Raw genomic sequence first — 16,871 nt, forward strand, 5'->3', positions numbered from 1 at the left:
TGGTGTGATTTCAAGCACACGGCTGCCAAACAAATGAGTTCAGCTGCCAGACACAGCTGACAACACAAAAATCACACAGGTCTAGAGGTAATCCCAAACCAGAACAAAGACTCCACTCAAGTATAAATTTCTTAAAACAGCAAACAAAGACCACTAATAGATAAGATGAAATACTTGCTAAGAAAGCTTTCCAGCTGAGAATAAGCAGAGCCCTATGCAGCAAATAGCAGCCAAAGATGACTTCCAACCTCTGCCTTGGACTAGCTGAATTCTGAATGAAAAAGGGAACCTGCCAGAAAGACACTGAAGTTAAGGAAATACACTGCTCAAAAAAAACAAAGGGAACACAAAAATAAGACATCCTAGATCTGAATGAATGAAATATTCTCATTAAATACTTTGTTCATTACATAGTTGAATGTGCTGACAACAAAATCACACAAAAATTATCAATGGAAATCAAATTTAGCAACCCATGGACGTCTGGATGTGGAGTTACACTCAAAATTAAAGTGGAAAAAAACACTACAGACTGATCCAACTTTGATGTAATGTCCTTAAAATAAGTCAAAATGAGGCTCAGTAGTGTGTGTGGCCTCCACGTGCCTGTATGACCTTCCTACAATGCCTGGGCATGCTCCTGATGAGGTGACAGATGGTCTCCTGAGGGATCTCCTCCCACACCTGGACTAAAGCATCCCCCAACTCCTGGACAGTCTGTGGTGCAACATGGCATTGGTGGATGGAGCGAGACATGGTGTCCCAGATGTGCTCAATTGGATTCAGGTCTGGGGAACGGGTGGGCCAGTCCATAACATCAATGCCTTCATCTTGCAGGAACTGCTGACACACTCTAGCCACATGAGGTCTAGCATTGTCTTGCATTAGGAGGAACCCAGGGCCAACCACACAAGCATATGGTCTCACAAGGGGTCTGAGGATCTCATCTCAGGACCTAATGGCAATCAGGCTACCTCTGGTGAGCACATGGAGAGCTGTGCGGCCCCCTAAAGAAATGCCACCCCACACCATTACTGACCCACTGCCAAACCGCTCATGCTGGAGGATGTTGCAGGCAGCAGAACGTTCTCACGGTATCTCCAGACCCTGTCACATGTGTTCAGTGTGAACCTGCTTTCATCTGTGAAGAGCACAGGGTGCCAGTGGCGAATTTGCCAATCTTGGTGTTCTCTGGCAAATGCTAAATGTCCTGCATGGTGTTGGGCTGTAAGCACAACCCCCATCTGTGGACGTTGGGCCCTCATATCACCCTCATGGAGTCTGTTTCTGACTGTTTGAGCATCCACATGCACATTTGTGGCCCGCTAGAGGTCATTTTGCAGGGCTCTGGCAGTGCTCCTCCTGTCCCTCCTTGCACAAAGGCAGAGGTAGCAGTCCTGATGCTGGGTTGTTTCCCTCCTATGGCCTCCTCCATGTCTCCTGATGTACTGGCCTGTCTCCTGGTAGCGCCTCTACTACGCTGACAGACAAAGCAAATCTTCTTGCCACAGCTTGCATTGATGTGCCAGCCTGGATGAGCTGCACTACCTGAGCCACTTGTGTGGGTTGTAGACTCTGTCTCATACTACCACTAGAGTGAAATCATCGCCAACATTCAAAAGTGACCAAACCATCAGCCAGAAAGCATAGGAACTGAGAAGTGGTCTGTGGTCACCACCTGCAGAACCACTCATTTATTGGGGATGTCTTGCTAACTGCCTATGCTTTCCACCTGTTGTCTGTTCCATTTGCACAACAGCATGTGAAATTGATTGTCAGTCAGTGTTGCTACCTAAATGGACAGTTTAATTTCACAGAAGTGTGATTGACTTGGAGTTACATTGTGTTGTTTAAGTGTTCCCTTTATTCTTTTGAGCAGTGTATTTTCTTAATTGCTCCCTCGCTTTCTATTGCCTGATAGTTGTAAAGCTGTAGTACTCCAATTCAGACTGAGATTCAGGATTGGAGCTTTAGGGCCAGGGAAATCCAGATGCAGACTGAATATGAATTGTATGGCTCTTCCATCATCAAAGTTCCCCAAAGATCTGTCCAAATACCCTTCTTCGTTCACTGATCCAGAGGTGGTATTCAGCAGGTTCTGACCAGTTCTGGAGAACCAGTAGTGGAAATTTTGAGTAGTTCAGAGAACCAGCAAATGCCACCTTTGACTGGAGATTTTACAGTATCCTTCCCCTGACATGCCCACCAAGCCACACCCACAGAACCAGTAGTAAAAAAAATCCCACCACTGCACTGATCCCAGAATCATCCGTAAATAATGCTCCCAGCCCCAAGGACTGTCCTGTTCATTTTCCTTCTTTCTAGCCATATTAGGACAATCCAAGTTGCAGCTGGCAACTTGAAACCATTAAAACACAGCACAATGTTCCTTCCTCCTGTACTACTTCTTGAGCTTTGGGTAATGAAAACCTGATGATTTAAACATTGTTAGTGTATCTTTCCCCCCGCGCCCCTCATCTCCAGCAAGCTTCCTGTAGCTGCTATTTTGTACCTTTTGAGCTATTGGAGCCGGGCTGCAAAACCTGGATGCCCATTAGGTGACATCAAGGGTTGGGTTTCTGGTATCTCTTCAGTAGTGCACTAATGCAAAGTTTTGATCTCCTGGGTTCATTTCCCTTAATTTCCCTTAATTTTCTACAGGCTTGTCAGAAGACTTCTTAAAGTACTTTAAGTTGTGTCATCATGGCGACATCATGTGACATATCCTGACTTCCCACCTTCACTAAACCGGGCATGGGCGTGGCCAGCGCATGACGCTTCTGGCCCATATGCCCTGAGTTTGGCTGCCCTGATTTAAGTACTTTATTCTCAAACTGAGAATACATTATTTTTATAACACTTGTGAAATTGGACAGCTTTGAAAGATGCCTGTGTGTGAGATTTTAGCCCCTCTGTGCTGCTATGAACCTGCCCTCAAGCACATGTCCTTGTGCCTCCATCTGTATCTCTATGCAGTCTGAACATAGCTTGCATTCGCTGAGGTGGCTCAATGGTTAGATTGCCATACTGCAAGCTACTTCTGCTGACTGCCGGCTGCCAGCAATTCGGCAGTTCAGTGCTCAGCTGGCTCAAGGTTGACTGAGCATTCCGTCCTTCCGAGGTTGGTAGAATGAGGACCCGGATTGTTGAGGGCAATATATTGCCCCTATAAACCACTTAGAGAGGGCTGTAAAGAACTGTGAAGTGGTATATAAGTCTAAGTAGTATTGCTATTGTGTCTGTGTACACTAGAAGTATGCATTAATTTGCTTCAAGACTGTATGTGTCCAATATAAATACAGCAACCAAGCATCCTTTATTATAAAAGTCCTTCATTTCAGACAGCTACCCTTTAGTTTCGTTTTTTTATTTTTTATGCTTCTGTGCTTGAATTTTCCTTTGTAAAGCAAAGGTATAAATCTAAAGAAATAATTTAAAAAAATTGTTACAAACTTCTTTCAGTTTTTTTCTCTTTTTCAGCTTTCCCCCAACCCCAAAGGAAATAGAGTCATTGTTAAACATAGGGTATGTTGATGCACGGGAGGGAGTTTGTACAAAATGGTGTTTTTCCTGTCAGGTTCAATTGGATCAGCCAATTTCCTGTGGGATTGCCTCTTCCCAAAGGGATCTTGATTTCTTCTCCTCAGTCCTCAAAAGCATTGGTCCTCAGCCACTTTTCTTTCTCCTTTAATGAATGAGCGAAGAACCACACAATTGATCTCCCCAGAGGCAGAGATGCATAGTTGAACGTAATGCTCACCTATTTACCTACGTGATAAAGTCAAAGGGACTATGGAGAAAAGAAACCTGACCTAAAAAGCTTGATGATTGGTGGCCTTGCCTGCCCTGGCTTTTGTCAGTTGCCAATCACAGACCTTGGGCTCAGGCAGATCCATTCAGGCTGTACCATTAGGACACATTGTGGAGGTCACTCGATTTCAGGCCTTGTGGTTTCCTGCTGGCACCAGTCTAAGATGAAAGCATGGCTGTGTGAACGTATAGCTATAATGCATTCAGATATCTGTACTGAAGATGCAAGAGCTGCTTTCAGAGCACACACCTAAGGCCGGAATTTTGCTCATGCTGGAAGGAAAGAGCCACTTTATTTGAGAGTGGTGGGGTGGGGTGGGGAAGAGCGGGAAACCATTGCATTCTACAAAATGCTGCAATGTTGTTGTTGTTTTGGCCCTTCACCATCAGCTCTCAGAGCTATTAGAACCTTTTAATCTCTTGTCTTCTCACATAAATACTTAAGACATAAAGACGTAAAGACTGATGAAACCTCTCCAAAAGCACTGAAAGTTAATGGTGGATAAGAAACTCCAGGTCTGCTGTTCACACAGGAGACCTTTGTTCCTATAGTAGGAGAGAGAGAGAGAGAGGGAGGGAGGAAGAGGGAGGGAGAGAGGGGGGGGAGAGCAATGCTGCTCCCAACTGCCTTCTCCATTTCTCCATTCTTTGTTATTCTAAGAGGGGCCAGTTAGATATTTTTAGCCACAGAGAGGCAAATCCATCTGCAACAGAGGGTTTCCAAGGAAACAGAATAATTGAAATATGTGTTGAACTAAGATCTGTTCCTACCAATTCCTCTTGATTAGTGGAGCTGCCAGGCAGAGTCTACCTCGGACTGCGCCCACACTGTGCTTATTAATTGCAACTGGGCTTGCCGGGGAACTGGGTTTGATAGTTGATTGGAGATGAGAAGAGAAGCAGACAAAATGTTCATACTGCAGTAGCTAGATGCCAGGCTGTGTGTTTCTAAAGCCATTCCAGCTGTAAGGAACCATTCTCAGCATGCGAGGTAGAGAAGAGAATTATATGAAAACCCTCTCCTGAATCACGGGAGCCTGCTGGGTGAGCTAAGATCAATACCAAGCAGCGACAGTGTTCTTGCTCTACATACACAGTCATCTGTTAGGGTGGGGTCAAAATCTGCCAGGTGAGGACCGTGGCATACAATAGAAGCCCTGCCCTTTGGGTCTATGTCAATGCACACATTGCAAGGTGCAATGTCAATGCACACATTGAGATACATCAGGGCAGGATTAAGGAAAATAATGGCAAAGACGGAGATAACGAGAAGATGGACTCCCCTGTGATTTTATTTCAAAGTTGTTTTCCCAAAGTTTTCCTAAATAGCACTGATGTGCCATGCTTTCCCCTGAAAAGGTTTTCCGATGTGATATCTATAAAGGAGAATATTTGTAGCTCAAGATTGAAATGAGGGGTCGGTCCTCGGGGCTCTCCGAGGTTGGTTGTTTTTTTGCAGGTGTTTTCATTACCCAAACTAATGAGTAATGATGATTTTTACCCTGTTTGGATAATGAAATGAAATGTCTTCAAGAAAATGACCAAGTTCAGAGAGCACCAAGGACCTCCCTCCCTCCCCCCATGTCTTATCTGCCGCCTGCCTTTCTGTCTAGCTATGTAAATACGACTTGAGTTTGGAAAAAATCCGGATTTGGCACAGATGTACCCTATTGATAACTTATTTATTTAGTTTGGAGATCTGTGCCAATCCCAAAAGCTTACAAAAAGTATTTGCCTCAATGAAAATTTGGATTACTGAGTTTGAGAACTGTACCATTCAGAATGCATTCATTAAACCATAGACACTGAGTTATTTACAGCCTAAAGAGTACAGTACTAGAAGGCAATGTATTTAATTTGTTATCACTATAAGATGCATCAGGTGCACAACAATTTAAAATGCAATAGTGACACCCCTGAGAAATAGGAAAAGCTGGTGTCGCTAAATGGAAACTTTACAAAATTCCTGTCCAGTGCCACCTACCCAGATGTGTTGTGACTATAATGATCTGAATCCCCAGCCAGAGTATGACTTTTATGTTCAATATATCAGGGAAGAAGTTGGTTTTTTCTTTTGTTAAATGAAAGCATGGAAAAGCAATTTCAGAACCTTCACATAGAATAACAGAGTTGGAAAGGACCTTGGAGGTCATCTAGTCCAACCCCCTGCTTGAGCAGGAGAATCTATTCCTCTACCTAGGAGTGAACTCACAGCTTCCTGATTGTGAGGAAAGAGCTCCACTCAATGTGGTTACTAGAGGAAAGACGAACAGCAGACTGTTGAATGTTATCCATCTTTTGTAGCCCAGAACTGGTCACTCAGACCAAACAAACAAAAATGGTAAAATGAAGACCATATCATCTTGTATTGGCCTTTCTCAAATTTCTTTCTACAGCTGGGCATTTTTTGCTGTCAATTTTGAGGTTATTTGGAATTCCTTAGAGCCACAAAATTTAGAATGCTCTTCAATTGTTGGGGGAATCATCTTATCCAAAACAATCCTTCATATCCTGTGAAGCTATGTGTAAGATTTTATACAACGAGTGATGGCAAGGCTGTGGACCAGAAAGCAGAACTTTTGTATGATTGCTCCAACACTTAAAATAGATAGATTAGACAGACAGACAGATAGGCAGGCAGGCAGGCAGGCAGGCAGACAAGATGATTGAATTTTTGGATTCTAGGAGGCACTGAAGATGCATCTTTTAAAGAGGGCTTTTGATCCTTGATTCCGATAATGACTAATGGTCATTTTTGGTTCTGTGCCTATGTTCTTTTTATGCTACATGTGATGATGTATTGGTTTTGTAAGAAGGGCTTTTGATCTTTAAAAGAGAGAAGTTTTCTAGCTTCATGTTCCTTAGACTGTACACACCCAGACTTGTTCGGAGAAACTGGCTGACACAAAATGCTAAGATATGATTAGTCTTAGGCTGAGCCTATGTGGATAAGCATAGCTTGTTCCACAGATGGTATTCAGCAGGTTCTGACCAGGTCTGGAGAACTGGTAGCTGAAATTTTGAGTAGTTTGGAGAACTGGCAAATACCACCTCGGACTAGCCCCGCCCCCATCTATTCTCTGCCTCTCAAGTCCCAGCTGATTGGCTGAATCTTCTTTTGTTGCCCTGCATAGGAGAACAGAGCTGGAAAGCAGGTTAATGGGGTGGGTTAATGAGATTTTGCAGTAACCTTCCCCCAGGAGGTGGGAGGGAATGGAGATTTTACAGTATCCTTTCCCTGCCACAGTCACCAAGCCACGCCCACCAAGCCATGCCCATAGAACCAGTAGTATTTTTTTTTTAATCCCACCACTTGCTTGTTCCATAAGAGGGATTTCCTCATCTCCCTAAGCCAACCTTCCCTTCCCCACAGCCACATTATACTTTGGTGTTATTGTGGGAACCAGCCACCGATCTTATCTGTAGTAGAGAAAAATCACATTGACCATTATCAAAACTAGCTAAACTTAATCCAAGATGACATTTCAGGCCTTGTAGCTGAATGTTACATCACATAAACAATCAATAGGGTTTAATCATTTTGAAAAATATTGCCGTCTTCTGAACACAGAAAATAAAATTCTGTGTGTGTGTGCGCGAGCATGAAATTAGTTTTTATTGAGAGAACAGGCAAAGGAATTGTAAAGGTATGTGGGAATAACCTTGAGAGACAAACTGGACAACTGTAATCTATAAGGTATCTCAGTCCACAGGAGAAGAGATGTGAGAACTGTTTCAAAAGGGACCATCTTTAGATTCATCCTATATTATTATTTGCATTTCCTGAGTGAAATGTCTCGATTCAATCTCATCCTACTATTTTCACCCATTTCTGTACCTGAACAATGTCAATTTAAATTTTATTTCCAGAGTATGACACTATTCTACCCAATCTTAAGTCATCTGAAATTTGTGAATCTTTCTGCCTACCTCATTATTATGTTGAAGAACAGAGGTCCCGAGATCATTCCTCCTGGCATACCCCTTGATAACTCTGTCTAGTTTAATGAACTATTGATGAGTAAGTAAGTAAACCAATTTATTGTAACTGCAAGTCATAATGTACAGTATACTCTAAAATACCATGGATATTGATAAATAACAGTAAAATTGTTAGATTATAAAATGAAATAATAGATGTAAGAATATTAGATATAAGAAAGTCAAAATGAGATAAAGCCAGAGCTTCAACTAACAACTCCACAGCTATTTAAACTTATTTCTTAGACTTAAATAATTTTAAATGACAGCAGAGCAAAGGTAGCAACTTGACTGCTAAGAGTTGGACAAACATCTGCAAGAAGATTGTTCCGCTGTTTGAAGTCTAAGTTTTAATGTTCTCCTCCCATAATTTGGCCCTAATCCCATTGTTAAAGGGGGGCAGTAGATGATGCAATGAATAATAACTTCCACTTGACCAATGATACAAGGACAGAGATATTATTCATCAGAGTGTGAAGGGAATTTCCTCATGTTCTTCTATATATAAGCCACAAGTTCCTTTTGTACAGAGAGTATTTTATAAAAGTATCACCAAAATAAAATTCCATATGGACAAGTCATTTGGCATTCTGATTCTCCTAGAAATAGAAATAGCACTAGCACTTAGACTTATATACTGCTTCACAATGCTTTACAGCCCTCTCTAAGTGGTTTACAGAGTCAGCATATTGCCCACAACAATCTGGGTCCTCATTTTACCCACCTTGGAAGGATGGGAGGCTGAGTCAACCTTGAGCCTAGTTAAGATTCGAACTGCCAAATTGCAGTCAGCCAGCAATCAGCAGAAGTAGCCTGCAGTACTGCACTTTAACCACTCCTCCACCATGGCGCATAAATAATATCAATATCAAATTTTAAAAACCATGTAGACATTTTTTAGATTATTCAAGTGAAATAGAGGGCATCTTTCTAGACAGCCCTATTGGACTGTAATTTGAAACATGCTAAGATGGCTTCTCTCTCTTATGTGGTGCCTTCTACATGTACTGGACTAAACTGTCATAATATCAAATCAACAGAAACCCTGTATTAATTATCCTGGTTGGATATGATGGGAAATCATGTTTTAGAAGGCAGAGCTAAGAAACAAGAACCTCTGAATTTATCCTTTTGAATAAATGAATATGATTGCGCTCCACTTTGCTACAAATACAAATGTCCATGTACAAAATGGTTGCTAAGGTTTCACCGATGTTTAGCACTTTCGTATGATATATGATATTTGCATATATCAAACTAAAGGTTTCTTCCAAATAAATGCAAAAGTAGACATGTGTAATAACTCTTCACAGACCACTGTGGAATAATGCATACCTTTATGCACAGATTAAAATGCAGGATGTCACATGGAAAGCCACTTGAACTCCAAATTAAAGAGACTGCATATTTAACAACGTGCTGGCAAGAATAAGAAAAATGGGAGACCCCAAAACTCTTATAAATAGCCAATAGTGTGAGATGCAATTAAATGTCATCCAATTCTGCAATCTACAGAAAAGAGAACAAGGAACTAGATCAAATACGTCTTCAGAAAGAAGCATTTGTGTTCAGGTTTTAAATATTTTATATTTCATTTCACTGGCAAGTTATGACTGTGATTTACTTGATTTGCATGAATGATTTATCACAGTCAAATAAAGAGGGTACATTTGGGCTGATAGATCTGACTTGTTAGAGTATCTGTTACTAACAATATTCATTTTCACACAGATGTTTTTAAAATGGATGATTCTTCAATCTTGGCTGGAAAACTATCGCTACTTGCTGACATCTAGTGGTTACCCTGGTTTTGTAACCCAGATTGGAAGCCCTAATTATTCCACTGAAAAAATAAGGAAAAGCCTTGACAGGACTAAGCACTTCTCCACATATTCTTCTTTGTGAATCCCCTATCAGGGTACTTTCAAGTTAACTTCTATTAGGTTCATTGGTAGATGTAAGCATGTGTTGAAATGTCTCTCAATGAAATTTAATTTTGGCTGTGAAGTTTTTGAATTTCTATATTTTTGTCTTTATTTTTACTTCCAATACTCAGCATACCCCTAAATAGGTTGAAATAAAACCAGACTCCGCATCAGTGCAAAAGAACAACCAAAATGAATGCATAAATTCAATAATGCACTTTTGAATTTTCAAGTTCTCCAGAACTCTTTAGCTTTATTATGATCCAAACATCCAAGATGGAGGGAGAAAAATGTTAAAAGTCCTGAAGTAAGACCAAATATTGTGGCCATAAGCTGTATAATTTAAATGAGTTTCAAAATAGAAATTACAGGGAGGATCAATTGATAAGTTTATACATACCATTGATAAGTACCATGATGATCAGATTTTAAAGATCTTTGTAATCTTGAAGAGGTGATGGCTGAATGCTAACCTTCTGGGAATATGAAATTGTCTTCATTATTTGTTTGATAGATCTATAATCCATATTTTCTCCAGAAGCTCAAGACAGCTTAAATGAAGTCTCCCTTAATATTATGCCCATAACAATAACCTAGTGAATCTCCTTGACTGTAACTGGACTTGTATCTGTGTCTCGCCGGTCCTAGTCTAACATTTTAACTACAATACACCCTGACTTTCCAGAATGGGACAATTTGGTGTGGCCAACTCACCACAGCCAACTCGGCACTGCCAACTTACCACGAGAGAAGTCATTGTATTCATCTCATTACAGGACAATTTGCTGTGGGACAATTCAACAATTCAATTTAAGTAATTAAAATGATTACAAAAATATTTTAATTTTTGCCATTCACATTTAATTTTCTCCCTTCTTTTGAATCCTTTCTTTAGTGATTCTACTCCAACATTTCTTCAATCTTAATGTAACTCTTGTCCTATGGCGAGTTGTTCTGTGATGAATTGACCATGGCAAGTTGGCGGCAGCAAATTGGCCGCGCTGGGATGGCTGTGCTGAGAAGATTTAGTAAAGGGAAAATACGTAAGGAAAAATATGGAATCTCTGCATAATAGTTAAACTAAAAGGTTTAGTCTGTAATCTTCCTTAATGTTACTTGAAAATAGATTGTATTTGTTTATTGGCATTACAGATTAGGTTTGCCTATGATCTAGTGTTGTTATTCAGTTACTTTGCTCTGCCTGAATATTGATTAATTTGAGGGAACAAAGGTAGAAATAGAGGAAGTTGCATCTGAAGTGACTGAAGAGTCAACTGAAATTCTTGAGTTACTTGGTCTCCAGTACTGTTGGTCACAATGAGAATTCTTGATTATGGTGACCATCATAGCCTAATATGAAAGCCATCACAGCATCTAGTTTTATGGTTTTGCATTTCCTACTTTCTCCAGCATGCATGAGGATGGACTACTTATCATTTTGGAAGGACAGGACCAGACCTCATTATTATCACCCCTACCTAAGCTGCCAAGAAGGTGGCCACTTCCTGAGTTTTCTTACTCTATATTGAAATTTGTTGAAGTCCACAAGCCTTAACGTTGCCAAGTTTGGAGATCCCTGCCTCAGAGGATGGAGTTTTTTTAAAAATAATAATAAACAGATTGCGAATATCCTAAGATAAATGCAGAGAGCCAGTTTGGGGTAAGTGTTAAGGCACTGGGCTAGAAACTGGGAGACTGTGAATTCCAGTCCTGCAGTAGCCACAAAGCCAGCTAGGTGACCTTGGGCCAGTCACTTTCTCTTAGCCCTAGGAAGAAGGCAATGGCAAACCACTGTAAAATCTTGGCAGGAAAATTACATGGGTTTGCCTGGGCAATTGCCTGGAATCAACACTGATTCAAAGACACCAAAATAAATAAATAAATAAATAAATAAATAGTATTTCTAATGTTGGCCAAACTATATGGATGAACAACACGATCATTTGTGACATGCTCCGTACTTCCAGAAGATCAACAGGAAAAATAAGTATACTGCTTAAAATATTTCCTGAGTACAAACATCAAGCTTCAACTATTGCCTTTTATCTTGTTTACAATTGTTCTATTAGACTATTTGTCAGAGTCCTTCCTGAACAATCTTTGACTGAAAGCAGCAAACATATTTTTGTGAAACAAATCAGTGAGTAAGTAGATAAATAAAAGATCCAGGTGTAGGAAATATTTTTTTTTAATCTTCAAAATGCAGGTTTATACATATATGTAGCATCTGACACAGTGGCAGAAGGACATCTAGTGGTCAGTTTAAGCAAGCTTGAGTAGAATAGTTGTAATAGTTATAAAGCATTGGAAAACAATACAGGTAGTTGTTGACTTATGATCACAATTGAGCCCAAATTTTTTGTTCCTAACTGAAACATGTATTAACTTAAATGTTTATTGCCCCATTTCAAGACTTTCTTGACACAATTGTTAAGTGAATCACTACAGTTGTTAAATTAGTTATATGGTTATTAAGTAGATCTGGTTTCCCCTTTGATTTTACTTGTAAGAAAGTCACAAAATGGGATCACATGACCCCAGGACACTGCAACCGTCATAAATACGAGTCAGTTGCCAAGCACCCAAATTTTAGTCATGTGACTGTGGAGATACTGCACTGGTCATGTGAAAAATGGTCATACGTCACTTTTTTCAGTGGCGTTGAAACTTTGAACAGTCACTAAATGAACTGTTGTAAGTCAAGGACGAAAAACAGTAGAAGACCAAAGTGAGCAATCTGCTAAATGTGTAGCAATGGAAACAAGCTGTGACTTTATTGGAATTGTCCAAGTTCAAAAGGTCCTGTTTCAATCTGAGAACTTCTGGGATGGAAGCAGAATGTCAGGATACTGTTGAAATGGAAATAGCCTACTTCAGATTCAAGACAATCACTAATAAAGAAGAATATTTGTAGCTCAGGGTTGAAATGGGGGGGTCCTCGGTGTTCTCTGTGCTTGGTTGTTTTCTTGCAGATGTTTCATTACCCAAACTATGTAACATCATCAGTGCTAATCTGAGGCACTGATTATGTTACCCGGTTTGGGTAACGAAACATCTGCAAAAAAACCAACCAAAGCTCAGAGAGCACCAAGGACCCCTCAAGGCAGTCAATCTCAGCTGAACCATTTTTGCGTACCTCCAGACAAACTATTTAGCTTGTTCTATTTTTTTTCCCCTCCACAAGTTGAATCAATGGAAAGTTTTTGCAGGATCTAATGTGAATCAGTCACCAGGACCAAAGGTTTTGTCTTCCGGGCTTTCAGATTCGTGCTAGCGCCCGTTTTTCGAGGAACTTCTCTCTAGCTAGCTAGAAGACCAGAAGGCTAGAGAGAAGTTCCCTGAAGATGGGCTCCAGCACGAAAGCCCAGAAGACAAACTCTCTGGTCTCAGAGTGACCGACCCAGATTGGATCCTGCAACATTATCCTGGGACCTGTATGTTTGCCTTCATTCAAAAAAGTGTTTAATTCCCTCTTTGGTATGAATATCAAAATTCATCTCTGTGTGCAGTTTGTGTGTGGGGTGTGTGTGTGTGTAGGATTTAACTTTGAAAAGAAGGACAGTTTTGTTCTGTTGCCAATTGCTCTCAGGGTAAAGTGATAGCTGGGGGGAGTGTCGCTAACCTGATGGTGTTCCTTAAAAGGGAATGATAACTTGGCAACTCCTTGGGATCGCTTTTGGTTATGAACGCCACACAGCCCAGAGTTGCTCTGCGAGTGAGATGGGCGGTTTCTAAATCTGATATATAAATAAAGTGAGTTGCTGGGTGGAAACCAAAGCTTCAATTTACAGAAGCAAGGGGTTTCTTTCTCTCTCTCCAATCTGAAAGGCAGGGCTGTGCAGAGTGAGGGTGGGGTGGGGAGAGAGAACATTTTGTGCACACATATTAAAAGTGATGTCTTTCCCCTCTCTCAAACCCGCATGAAGAGGGTTTGTGTTTTTATATTCCGAGAGTCGATGATTTGCACACGTTATGAGAGGAAGAATAATGCCACAAAACATCTGGCTGTAGATGGAGGTCCAACAGGATTGTTCAGAATTTAGATCGAAAAAGAATTGCTTTTCAAAACAATGTTATGTTCTGCCTCCTGACTGCCTGCTTACCTGCACATAGTTCTGAATGTATTCTATTCATAGTTCTGAATGTATTCTATCCTAACCCTTCATTGGATTTATCATAGGTTCACACAGAGGGGGTATTCAGCAGGTTCTGACCAGTTCTGGAGAACCGGTAGTGGAAATTTTGAGTAGTTCGGAGAACCGATAAATACCACCTCTGACTGGAGATTTTACAGTATCCTTCCCCTGCCACGCCCACCAAGCCACGCCCACAGGACCGGTAGAAGAACAAATTTGAATCCCACCACTGGGTTCACCATATGAAGAGGGCTGGATCCAAAACTGTCCTAAGGTGGTAAATGCTGATAAAAATTAGCATTATTACCTGTCCTGCATCTCCTCCAAACATGGCACAATCTTCTTTGGTGCTCGCCCAGGTTCCCTGCCCCATCAAATCATCTTGCAAAGCCAAGAGCCAGTTTGTTGTTCTACTTTAACTTATATTTAGTTGGATGTTACAATGGCACTGAAAGAAATGACTTATGACCATTTTTCCACTTACGACTGTTGCAGCATCCTCATGGTCACATGATCAAAATTCAGACGCTTGGCCACTGACTCATATTTATGCCCTGGGGTCACATGATCACCTTTTATGACCTTTCTAACAAGCAACGTCAACGAGGAAGTCAGATTCATGTAAGAATTGTGTTACTAACTGAACAATTGCAATGATTCACTTAACAACTATGTCAAAAAAGGTGGAAATTTTGGGCTCAAAATTTGGTGGGTAAAATGAGGACTCAAATGTTGAGGGTTACCTATATCTATAAGAACTCTTCTGCATAAGTTCAGAGGTGGTCATACCAAATAAAACCAATCTAGTGTTTATATCCATTCTCAAAAGTTGTGGTAGCCACCAGCACTGAAGGCTTCAAATGAAGATTATTAAAGGCTGCTAGTTGTATCTTACATATCTGACAAGCTTCTCCACAATAAATGCATTATTTTAATTTTGCAGTAGATGGTTGAGTTGCCTTGAAACATTTGAAATGCCTATCTGAGAAGAGAAGAGATGATGGAACTGAGTTTTGGCCTAATCCAATAAAACTCTTCCAGTAGTCTTCTGTCTTGGAAATTTTCTGGAAATTGTTGTTTGAAACTGAAATTAAGGTCCTTAAAATAAGTTAGACCAAGATTGATTTTATAGTCAGGCTCTTGTCCAAATGTATTTTAGACTTGTCTGTAAATGTTTATTTATACCTTAGGGTATTATTGTAATGTGAGTGCTAAAATAATTATTAATGGCTCTAACAGATATAGAAGTAATTGCTGTGTGCCAACATTTATTAGAATGGTTGACAACATGCAATCCTATTAGTAAAGTATTTTTATTTAAATTTTTAAAAAAGAGGAAAAAGAAAATTAACAAAGTTTTAAGTACTATTAATGCAGCAGTACAAATAAAACTGATAAAGCTTATGTTTCCTAAAGACTAATCTCTGTCTAAAACTGAAGCTCTCTGCCAAAACATGAAATGTTGTCTTGAAGCAAAGAAGCCACAATTTAGATTTGAAGCAACAAGAAGGCGCTCTCTCTTATTTTCATCAAGTGGGCCATCACAACTGGGTCATAGGGAAGAGCAATTCAATAGATCATAGAATTTGTGTAGGGTTTTTGTGGGAGAAGGATGTTCCTCAGATCTGCTATCATCATCATCATCATCATTCTGACCCAGGAAACAAACTGAAAGGGAGGGAGCAGCATAAGTGCCAATGATGGCCTGTATAAGCAGGATTGGATGGAGATGGAGTAGTCCAAAGTTTTGATGTCATTGGACATTGAACAAACAAAGAATTGATCTGAGTCATAAACCATAACAGAGCAATAAAAGCCAGCAGGCAGAGCTGATCAGGGAAGATCTGAAAGTAATTGGTCAATGAAAAAGTAACACAGGCATGATAATCTAACACACAGTCTTATCCGATGCATCAAGTCCTGAGATGACTTGAGGTAAAATTGATATTAAAGATGACTTCATCAGACCTTCATTCGTGCCACAATACTCTGTTTCATTTTAGCTTCAACACAAATAAGTACATGGACCCTTTTAGTAATATTTGATCTGGATTTTTGAATTGCACTAAAAATACAGAGGGAAAAATTGGGAAGAGTTAAGCTTTAGCTGTATTGAAGTTGAATTTGGATATCATCATCACATTATTTCTGAATTGTTTGAAGGTTTGAATAGCTAACTGAAACCCTTACTTGAAATATTCTGTGGTACTAGTGTACCTATCTGGAAAAAGAAACAGCTCAATATTTAAATTGCTGTAATTAATAATAAAAGAAAATTGCAGTCTCCTTCCTAATTTTCCTATCAACCAACATTGTTTTTTGCTCGTTGCAAAGAAAAGAATATTACATGTGACCTTATTTGCGGTTGATAAGAAATTATGGTTACCATAGGAACTGCAAAAAGTCCATGATCATATCCTAACGTTACAATGCAATGGGTTTGCTATTAACGTTGCCTGTATTTCTCAGAACAGAAATGCTTGGCTAATTTTTGCAAAGCAATTTCTTAGGGAGGAAACTCAGTGGACATTGTGTTTAGATTAATTTCTACATGAGAAATGCAACATTTCTCTCAGGGTTTTATTAGTGGTGGAAAAACAACATGTAACTTCTAATGGTATGGCTGAAAAATCAAATTCTATCACTGATAAAGCCTGGAAAAAAAAGTCCTTACTGCTCATTGCTGTAACAACATATACAGGTAGGAAGCAGTTAATGCATTCCAGTTAAATATGGAATAAACCATATACATTGTAGATAATGGTAGCCAGATAATGGTTTACTTCAAACAGCAGCACCTGACCAACCATGGGTTGAGAAGCTAAGCAAGGTCATACCTGATTAGTACTTGGCTAGGATTTTAAGCTATAGAACTGTGAATTTGAGGGGGAAATCCCAGAATGTATTGTAGCAAGGAAAACTATATGGACACTTATCCATGAAGTCATGAGAAGTTTACCTTAAGGGAGCTGTTTAACGTATTTATGGGTGTCTATGGAGATTCTCAATCATCTAGTTG

Source organism: Pseudonaja textilis, chromosome 1, assembly GCF_049901715.1.
Source record: "Pseudonaja textilis isolate UNSWEBS1 chromosome 1, rPseTex1.2, whole genome shotgun sequence".
NCBI classification, from domain to species: Eukaryota; Metazoa; Chordata; class Lepidosauria; order Squamata; family Elapidae; genus Pseudonaja; species Pseudonaja textilis.